Consider the following 7,046-nt stretch of genomic DNA (forward strand, 5'->3'; position numbering starts at 1 on the left):
GGGCGACGGCAAGAAAGAGAGCCAGCTGCGCCTGCGTATTCTGTAAAGCTTTTTGCGCACAACAACAACTGCTTTCATAGAAGCGATGTTCAACACATGATGATTAAGTGGGCAGAAGCAGAAGCAGAGGCAGAGAGGCTGCATAAGTGGCCTGGCTGCCCTGGCCCTGCTGTAAAAGTCGCTGGCAACATTGCAACAAACATTGCAAAGTTCAACAGCTGAAAAGCAAACTGCTGCAGCTGTGTCAATAACGAATCTTCAATATCAACAACAGCTAAAGTCGAAGTCGAATTCGATTTCGAAGGCGCAGTCGAAGTTGAAGCGTCGCTGCTGTTATTATTATTGAACAGCGTCTGGGCAAACTGAAACCGAAAGTGGCGCTTACAAGTGCAGCGACGGCGACTGCTGCTGATAAACAAGAGCAGTACCAGAAAAACAGCAACAACAACATCAAACAGTAATCTTAATGCAGCGACTGAGCCAGATTGCGGTGTCTGCGTCCATGTGTATCTGTGTGTGTGCGTGAGTGATCGGAAGCTTTTTGGGTGGCCCTTGCAATTATGTGTGTGTGCATGTGTGTGTTGTATGACTCAAGCAGCGCTTATCGCTGGGTTTCTTCAGGCGTGGTCTCGGGTTGGTCTGGCTGCACTCAACTTGCAAGCTCATCGGCACGTTTTATCTTCATAAGCAAACCGAGGAAGATAAGCACAAAGATGGAGAAAGCTCAGACTTAATGCGCTTTAGCATTTGCATGCGTTTTTTGCTCAAACTTGATTTCATTGATAAAAATTGAAGACTTAATTTTTGGGGTAAATGAGTCATAAGCTGAAAATGATATTCTTAGTCGTGCAGAAATAAATAATAAAAAAGTATATAAATTGTCTTTACCCAAAAATTATAAATTCTGGATATTTGAATTTTAAAGCCAGGTGTTTGCATAAATAAGATTTAAAGATAAGGTTTGGTCACCGGGCATTTTCAAAGTTCAGTCTTGAATTTATATTATAATTTATGTTCTTCAACAGCTGAAAGCTTAAGTTCTTTTTTTATATGGTCAATGAGTCTTCTTCCTATTATTCATTTTGATTTTTATTACGAAATTATTCAGCCTATTGTGGCGCTTGCGGGGATTTATTTATTCTGTAAACAACAGAAGTAACTTTTGGGCGTATTACAATTTGAGCGACACGCTCTTGAGCCACTCTAAAGCGACTTGTTAGTTTTGCTTGTATTTAATATTAATAAAAATAGTTCATTTTTGTACTATATTAAGTATTTCCTCGAATAACGTTAATTTGCTTGATTTTTTTTATTTTCCATCTTTTTTTTTTTGTTATTGGCGCCAAGCTTTGGCGTCTGGGCAGCTCTCAAAGTCTGTAATCTGATTTGCAGTTACAGTTGACACTGGACTCTATCACTGTCTCTCTCTCGCTCTCTCTCTCTCTATGTGGAACACTAAACGCATAAAATTGTTGTTTATTTTGATTAGTTTTTTAGCTTGTAAAGTGCTTAAGGTCGGCACGACAAGTGCTCATCTCGATTGCTTAACATAATTACACCATTAATTTAAAGCTGGAAATATTTACTGTTTATTCAGTCTGTCCGTGTCTATCGTCGCTTTTCATAATTTATAATTATTGTACAACATGACATGACATGTGGATTTGCCTTGTTCGCTTCGCTAAGCTTTTTGCCAATTGCAAAAATCATTTTTCCAACATTAAGTTATTATTATTAATGTCATACAATGGTCATTTGTCACGGTTGTTGTTGTTGTTGTTGTTTTAGTTGCTGTGCCTTATGGCCATTGCAATGCATTTTATTTTTATTCAGTTAGAAACGATTATGGCAATAACAAAAACAACAATAACAACAACATCAATTACGATTGCACTAACAGCACTAGCAACAACAACACCAACAATAGCAGTAAATAGTCGCAACGCTTTATGCCCAACGTAATTAGCGCAATTTGCATTTCCTGACTGACTCCCGCCGAGGTTGATTTCTCGGTAATCGCAGTAAATACTGAGTACTCGTAACTCTTTACTCTTTACTCTTTACTGTTTACCGGTACTCGGTACGCGAGAATTTGAGCTTTACTTATTGCTATGTGTTTTTTCCCCCATTGTTTCGCTGCTGCATTTTGCAATTCATTTGAAATCGAATTGTAACTGTTTTAATTTTTTCTTCTTCTTTTTCTGTCTGTTGCTGTTTTCTTTTGTTTTGCCGTTTTGTTATGTTTAAGGCGGGTCAGCACCGTGCCAATTGGAGCTGGGATCTGATTGTTACGTTAACGTTAAAGCTGTCGTTGCAATTTTAACGGGCTTTTCGTAATCGCCACACGATTCGATTGCACCTGTTCTCGCAACGAAAGTGAAAAGCATAAAATTTACATTGTTTACACATTGACTACAAACACTTTGCTCTGTGGGCCATTGAAAGTAAAACTGTTAAGCTGCTAAGCAAATTTCACTTTTATTGCCTAATACATATTAATAATAATGCATATTTTCATTTAATATGCCACTATGTGTATTTAAACGCTGTTTAAACGCTCAATTTTATATTCAATAAAGCTTCTTAATTTCAACATTACTTTTCTTATCAGATTATTTACTGACCAGCCGAATTAGCAGCAGCCGAAATATATTTCAAATGTCACACACAACACACACAAGCGCACGTAACGAACGAAAATTCAGAGAGAGAGAGAAGCGAAAAGTGAGAGAGAGCGCGCGCGAGAGAGAGGGAGCGTTTCGTGAGAGCGCAAGCACAAAAATATTCTCAGTATGTGTGCGAATATTCTAGTTCTCAACGTCGGCCAGCTTTACATGCGCATTTGGCAGCCCTCGAACAACAGCTCCAGTGGCGCAATTGGTTAGCGCACGGTACTTATAATCAGTACTCTGTGTATGAGCTATGCCGGGGTTGTGAGTTCGAGCCTCACCTGGAGCAGGTCTTTGTCGACAATTTTTTCATATTTTTTTTCAATTAATTTTCCATTGCTTTGCCTATTTCAGCAATTTTCACGTTTCTAGCTTGAAAATTGCGATCTGTAGAAAGGTTTGAATATTGCAAGAAATAATTGTTTCTGCATTTTTTTTATTTTGATTGAATTTTTCTTTAGTTTAGCAGTGGATACTTTGTTATTTATTTACAGGTTTGCTTTGAAATGTTATTAATTATAAATTGAAATTTGTTTTTAAACACAATTATAATATTTTGTACTTGTACGTTGGGCATTAAGAGTTTCTATAGCCATAACTTTTTCAAAACTTAACCGATTTTGGAAAACCATTGTATGAACTCTAGATTAATCCTATATTTTAAGTTCGGAAAGAATCTTAAACGAAGATGCGTCAACAATTAAATCGGAATGCTCATTATTTTTTACCCCTTTTCGTTTTAGACACTTATAAGTCCAAAGAGCTCTAAGCACTTCAGCAATCAGTGTTGAGGGCAACTTTTTGTTTTAATAAGGAATACAGTGAGATTCTGACATTGTGCACACACACATCTTGTGCCGGGAAATTTGCTTATAAACATTTCACATATCTGTCAAAAATTGATACACCCAAAGTAGAAGAGAAGAAAGAAGAAACAAAAAACGTGAAGGCAAACACAAATCAACATGGAAATCCAATTGATGCACATGGCCAGATGATGGGGAGATGTGTGCCGACAACGAACGATGCCCAGATTTCTCCCGAATCGTTCCCGATGATTCCCTGGTGGCAGCTTCAAGCAGCTGTGCTTGAGGCTGAACATGCCACCCAAACAAATCGAGTGGCAGAGTGGGCAAAGTATGTTTAAAAATTCTACAACAACATCAACACACACAGGGCTCACTCAGGAGGCAAGTGCCGAGGTGGGCAACCGGCAACAGGCAACTCAAACAACAAGTTAATCATCATATGACGATGGAGCCAACCAGCAACCGGCAAGCAGCAAGAGGCAACAAGCAACCAGCAACAAGCAACCAGCACACTTTCAGCTCAGTTCATTTCAAAACCAAATATGAATTCTCAATAAAGTTTTGAGGTGCGGGCGCTGAAGCGTAAAAATCTCCCATTAATCAATACGCAAAATTCAACCATATCCGCTTCACTTCACTCAGAGAAAATATGTATACACTTCTTCGTAGATCGAAAGATATTTAATGAGTAAAATTAACACTGATTATGTTATAAAAAACAGCCAAGTTCCAAAATCAGATTTTGTTAAAGTAATCTATTAGTTTTTAAGTTAGTTTTTAAATACAAATTGAAATTAAATAAAATAAATGTAGGCTTTTCTTGGTGACTTAATTAAAGTACATAAGTTCTGAAATCAATACTGATATAAACCAAAAAAAAAGAAGAATTAAATCAACATAAATCGGGCATTTATATTTTAAAATAAATTTTACAAGAATTTTAAGTACAAAATTGATGGAAATAAATATTCAATGCTTGATTCAAGTACTTTTATGTTCTTACTAAATATTAAAGATTGATTTTTTAAAACTATTTGAGCTTATTCAAGCACAAGCTGTACTTACAAATTTTGGAACGAATTCAACACCAACTTTTCTGCGAGTGTAGAAATTATGAATAGATCGTGGTGCTGAAGAGTTAGTCAGTTGCCAGGCAATCGATGGAAATACAAATACAACAAATCGAAACGCCAAACAGATGCGTTTTGCCACAAGAAGAAGGTGTTGAAAATGATGCAGACTTGTTGAGTTGGGGAGTTGCCACAGCTGTGGGCGTTGTGGCATGGTGGAGTGGCGGCTGTTGCTGCTGCTGCTGCTGCTGCTGCCTCCCACTGAATTGGTGTTTGAAGTCTAAACTCAATAAAAATGAGGCAAGAGAGCGAGAGAGAGAGAGAAAAGAACAGAAAAAACAACAAGCATGGCCAATAAAATGTTTGCAGACACATTCAACTCAAAAATTATTGTTTACAGAGCAAAGACGAACTCTCAACACTTGGCATATTTTGCGCTGTGGCAGCAACAGCAGCTGCTGCAACATCATCGATCGATCTTTGATGGTGGTCCACACAGATGTCTGCGTGTATATGTGTATATATGGGCGTGTGGGCGCGCATGCGATGCCAGCTTCAATCTTGCCCCAAGGGGGCAAGCTGGCCGGCAACGTGATGGGCAGTGGCGTGCGGAATTTTAAACAAATATTTAGCCAAGCAAAAAGTTGCAGGGCATCATCAGCAGACCCATCAACATCATCATCATCATCTTCATCATTGCTGATCATCAACATCATCATCATCATCATCATCATGCTGCTGCTGCGATTGGCATTCATTATGTGTTTACAGCTGCAATATTTGGGGCAACATTTATGCAAAATAAACAACACAGCTCTGCTGCTCCCCTCTCTGTCTCTCTCTCTCCCCTCTCTCTTCCACTCTCTGTTGCCACGCTCATCCTGTTTGCCCAACTCCTACAGCTTCTGCCTCCCCATTGCCCACTCCCCGCTCTCCGCCGTTGCAAGCTTTCGTTATGCTGTGCTTCGAGGGCCGCAATTGATTTGGAACAGACCACCCAACATATCAGCTCACACGTACCGGAACGAGCTGTAGCTGCCCCAACCCTCCCCTCGCAACTTGCAGCTGAAACACCTCCTCCTGCTCGCAACATGATCTTCGCCCCGCCGCGAACTCATCTACACTGACAAAAAATACTCCATTTTAATAATATTTAGCAAATAGAAAAAACTTTTTTTTAATATATTTTTTTTTAAATAATTTTTTTATCTTAACTGATTTTCCTACAACATAAATAATACTAATTTTGAGAAATCTTTTCGTTAATGACTTATAGACTTTTAGTGGGTTGATCAAGGTTTTTTATATTTATTTTCTACGCTGCTATTTTTGAGAAATTCCAAATCAACATTTGTTGTGCTCAGTGTACTGTATAATCAAAGTTTTGCCTGTCTGACACTCATGTTGCCAGCTTGTTCTGTTTCTGTTTCTTGTTCCTTATGTTGCACGGGTTTTTTCTTCTTCGTTTTTGTTGTTGTTGTTGTTGTTGTTATGTTTATTTATGAGCTGTCCGTCCCGTTTCCAGCTCGATTGCTGCGTGGGCTCACCAAAAAAACGAAGAAGAAGCAGAAGAAGACGAAGTCGAAGAAGTGAAGTGAGAATTAGGCCAATTAGTAGTATTAGTTCTTCCTCACTCGCTCCCTCCCCCCTCCCCCCTCCCATTCGCTCAGTGGGTTTCTGGCCAAGATCGGCGGCGTGTTTGTGTCTTTTAACACTAATTGCAATGTGGTTTGGTGCAACATTTTCAAGTGGTGCCACCACAAATGAACTGAAGTGTTTTTTTTTATTTCTTCTCTTGTGGTCTCTGTAAAAGTGTGAAAACTGGCAACACATAAAACTGATAAAGGTTTATCAGCCGAATGACTTTATTATGACACTTTATACAAAAATATTTCTTTTTTGATTTTCACTTAATTCGTATTTTAATTGCTCAACACATTCAAAGCAAAAAAAAACACTTGATTTTCAACTGCATTCTCGTTCTGAATACGCTTTTAATTTAAATTTTGTACTCATTTTAATTAGACATGGGAATTTCATGAATAAATTTTATTTCCGAGCGATAACAAGCTAAAATAAAATGACATTTTAAATGTCTGTCGACTCATTTATCGTTTTTTATAATTTACATTTTTTTCTTGCAAATAATCAATAATAAAAAATGTAATTTAAACGTAAAATTTCTATAAGAAAGTTTGCTTTGTATTTATGCAATTTTTATTACACAAATAGTTAAAAATATTCTCACTTCAGCTCACAGTTAAAGAATTTAATTTAGTATATTGTATATATTTTTTTAAGTACATATTAAGCACTTACTTTAAATGATTTTTAATTGTGATTTTTCTTGCTATAACAATAAACATTTTTACTGTTCAAAAAACTAGTATTTCAAGTTGACAAACTTACCTAGAAGATGGTGTTTTGTAATTTTATATATATTCTTGATCAATATAATAATTGTAGTCGATATATTCATATTCCACTGTCAATGTAGA

At 37.3% G+C, this 7,046-nt stretch overlaps 1 non-coding gene across 1 annotated transcript; it reads left to right on the forward strand.

Annotated features, from left to right (window-relative positions):
* Positions 1–2,862: 2,862 nt before the first annotated feature.
* Trnai-uau lies at positions 2,863–2,958 on the forward strand. The gene is made up of 2 exons: positions 2,863–2,900; positions 2,923–2,958. It is a non-coding gene; the product is annotated as a tRNA-Ile (tRNA).
* The last annotated feature ends 4,088 nt before the right edge of the window (positions 2,959–7,046 follow it).

Source organism: Drosophila grimshawi, unplaced genomic scaffold, assembly GCF_018153295.1.
Source record: "Drosophila grimshawi isolate 15287-2541.00 unplaced genomic scaffold, ASM1815329v1 contig_44, whole genome shotgun sequence".
In the NCBI taxonomy this organism is placed as follows: Eukaryota; Metazoa; Arthropoda; class Insecta; order Diptera; family Drosophilidae; genus Drosophila; species Drosophila grimshawi.